This window comes from Anopheles nili, assembly GCF_943737925.1.
Source record: "Anopheles nili chromosome X unlocalized genomic scaffold, idAnoNiliSN_F5_01 X_unloc_12, whole genome shotgun sequence".
Classification (NCBI taxonomy): Eukaryota; Metazoa; Arthropoda; class Insecta; order Diptera; family Culicidae; genus Anopheles; species Anopheles nili.
In genome coordinates, this window is record NW_026525470.1 from 25001 (window position 1) to 29004 (window position 4004).

Here is a 4004-nt window from a genome sequence, read left to right on the forward strand (position 1 = left end):
TGCCGCTGCCTCCTCCGCAGATGTCATCATTTCTCCAGTGCCGTCCAGTGACTGCTGCCGCTGGGCTCGGACCTCGCGACGATACGCGCGTTGCCGCTCGTTCCGTCGTTGTCTCGCTAGTTCCGCCCTCCGTGCCACGGTGGACGGCGAAGGCGGCGTCATCGCTCTGCTGTAACGCACCAGCAGAGGAGAGCCGGGATTGCGGACCATCCGCATCCTTCGCCGCCTTTCGTTGTCCCGACGCTGCCGCTCGCGACGCCGATCCTGCAGAATCTGCGCCTCTCGCTGCGACACCGGGTGCACTGTCCGGAGCTCGTTCAAAACCAGTCGTCTGGCACGTTGCTGAGCGTTGCGCCGCTCACGCCGCCGTTCGACCAGTTCCTCGTGCGCTGTTCGGGAGTCATCAAGTGCCGCATTCCGCTCCGCCAGGCTGGACCGCTGCCAGGTCTCCCGCAGCTCCTCAGTGATGAGGCTGCAGGCTTCGCAGACGCTGCTCCAGTTTGACGGGCTCTGCAACATGTGACCCACCAGGGTCTCCGCTTCCAAAGGTTCTCCATCTGCCGCCATTAGATGTAGTGCTCGCACGCGTTCAAATCGAGGACACTCAAAGAGGACGTGACCGACCGTCTCCTCCACCGCCAGACACTGGGGGCAGTCAGGGGACGAAGTGAACCGCATTGCGCTGAGGTACTCCCGGAAAAATCCGTGTCCCGAGAGCACCTGCGCCAGCGCGAACGTCACTTGTCCGTGGTTCCTTTCCTGCCAGGGTGCTATCTGCGGCAACACCCTATGCGTCCAGCGGATAAAACGGCTGGCCGACCGGTGATGATGGTCCTCGCCGTCGTCGACGCCCTCCTGGTGTTCATCGTCGTCGTCGCGCTGCTCTGCTGAAGACTCTTCGGTGTTCTGCCGCTGTTGTCGCTGGGCCTGCCCTTCCGCCACCGCGTCCCATGAGCGCTGCCAGGCGCACATCGTCGCACGCCGCTCCTCCTTGCGGATGGCATCCGTAGAAGGGGCGCGATCGATGGCATGCAGCCGCTCATAAATCCTGGCGTCCTCCTCCACCAGCAAGCCGATAGGAATGAGTCCGGCCAGGATTGTTGCCACGCTGTGGCTGACGGTTCGAAATGCACAGGCCGTCCGAATCGCAGGGATCCGCTGCGATCGCTGGAGAAGCCTGGCACACGCCTGCAGGCTGGTCGCGCTGCTCCATACTGGAGCCGCATACCGGATGACCGATGACACTACACCCGCGAGCAGTCGTCGTTGAGCTGGCTTGGGACCACCGTGGTTCTGCATCAATGCAGTTACTGCTTTCGCAACACGGAGAGCCTTTTGCGACACGGCCTCGACGTGCTGTTTCCAGCTAAGGTGATCCTCCAGCGTGACGCCGAGGTAGCGGATGGTCCTTGACGACTCGACGATTGTGCCGCAGATGTCTACCGGAATACGCGGGTGTCCCTGACGGAGGCTGCTGATCATTACCATCTCCGTTTTACCGGCGGAGAGCTTGAGGTGGTGACGCTCCATCCACTGGTTGATGATCAGTACAGCCTTTTCGGCCTCTGCAGCGGCCTCTCTGGGAGTACAACCCGGAGCCGTCAAGACGATGTCGTCCGCGTACCCGATGATGTCGACGCCCGGTGGCAGCTCCAAGCCTAAAACGCCATCGTACAATACGTTCCAGAGGGTCGGTCCCAGGATCGACCCCTGCGGCACTCCTGCGGATACGTCACGAGCAACGATGCCCCTGCTGGTCTCGTACCACAGCACGCGGCCGGTGAAGTAGCTCCGAAGGAGCCTTTGCAGCGGCTGCGGCACCAGCTTCTCCTTCAGGCATTGGCCAATCGCCGTCCAACTGGCACTGTTGAAGGCGTTGGCAACGTCCAAAGCTACCACCATGAGGCATCGTTTATCCCGACGGTTGGTTCTTCCAAAGGCCATGGCGCGTTGTCCTCGGGCCACCACCTCCTGAATGGCTTGCACTGTCGATCTCCCCCTACGGAAACCGTACTGTGCGGGGGAGAGACGGGGAGCGTTGGCCTGCTCCAAGTGCTCGTTGAGCCGATTCAGTACTATGCGCTCAAACACTTTAGCGGCAGTGTCGAGCATGCATAGGGGCCTATATGATGACGGCAGGCCCGGTGGTTTGCCCGGTTTCGCCAATAGCACCAACCGTTGGCGCTTCCACTGCGCCGGGAATTCTGCTCTGTCGATGAGGTCCTGGTATATCCGGCAGAACGTACCAGGACTCGTCCGAATGGCCACCGTCAATGCGCCATTAGGAATCCCGTCGATGCCCGGGGCCTTTCGCGGGTTCAGTGAAGCAGCGATTTCCAACAGCTCGTCCTCGGAGACGGGGCGGATGGTCGACGCCGCCGTCGGTGATGGTTCCGGCCACTCCATCGCAGGGTGTTCGGGGAACAGCTCCGCCACGATGGTGCCGAGCACTTGAGGGTCCCGCTCTGGCGGTGTTCGACTTCCCCTCAAGCGAGTCATCACGACCCTGTAGCCGGCTCCGAAGATGTTGCTCTCTGCCTCGTTGATAAGATCCTGGAAGCAGCGACGCTTGCTTGCCCGGATTTCCGCTTCGAACTGGCGCTCCACGACGCGCGCCATGTTCATTCGGCAAGCACGCTGCTCCGGATCCCTTGCCTGTTGCACTGCTTCCCTGGCTCGTTGACAGGCAGTCCTCAGCTCCGCCAGCTGAGGGTTCCACCAAAAGGCCGAGCGGTTGGCTCCCAGGCCCGGCTGCTGCCTCGGCATTGTGGCGTTACATGCCTCGCGTAGGGTCTTCATCAGCCCTTTCACATCCTTCGCCATTTCATCAAGGCGGAGATCAACCAACAGTTCAGCGAAGATGTTCGGGCTGAACTTGGTGATCATCCACCTCATGATGTTCCGTGATCGGTCTCGGTGTTCTGTTGTCGCGCTCCGTGCATGATGCTCGCGGTTGCTGTTGTTAGCTTCGCTGATGGTGAAGCAAACCGCTCGATGGTCACTCAGAGTGGGCCGGCTGCTGACCGCCCAATCGCCCGGACCAGCGATGGCATGGCTGGCGAAGGATACGTCGACTATGCTCTCGCTGGCAACCCCGTTCCCTACGAAGGTGGGTGTGTCGCCGCGATTGAGCACCTTCAAACCTAGCCGTTCGCAGGTCAGCAGCAGCTCCTCGCCCTTGGCGGACGAGCGAGGGCTGCCCCACTCTTCATGGCTGGCGTTGAAGTCTCCAGCGAGGACGATTCGCTGGTGACCCATTGCCACCATTTCAACGGCTTCCAGCACCTGGACAAAGCGCTCAACGTTGACTAGAGGCCGAATGTAGCAGCAGATGAAGAGCACGCCGTCAATGACGGCTGCTGCCACCCACGGCACTCCAGTCGCTAGCACTCTCTGAACTGGCGACCTACCTGTCGCTATAATTGCGACACTCCCAGACTCATCTGCGATCCAGTTCCCGTTGTTCGTGGGCACGCGATGCGGATCGGACAGGAGGACAACGTCCGCCCGATCCTCACGCGCATGCTGGATCGCAAGGTCTTGGGAGACGGCGCGTCGCTGGCAGTTCAGCTGCATTACACGTGTGAACGTGTAGTCTGAGCTCCTCGACAAGACCGATCACCGGTCTGGTGTGCCAATCCGCACACTCCACAGCACGCCGGAGCCTTGCAGCCCCTTGCGCGATGGCCCTCGTTACCGCAGCGGAAACAGCGATTCGATCTGTCAGTTCCTTTGCACTCAAAGGATCGGTGCCCGATCTCGTGGCACCGGAAGCACCTTTGAGCACTCCGCTTCAGTTCCTCTACTACCTTCACGGTGGAGAGGCAGAAGCCGACTCGGAGCTTCTTGCCGTCCAGCAACGTGGCTTCACTGCGCAGTACCCGTGCTCTGCACCTCTGCAGGCCGTTCGGGTACGCATGTAGCGAGATACTCTCGGGAGGGATGGCCACACCATACTGAGATTTGATCTCAGCGGCCACCTCCTCCGGCGTCGCCAGCGGATC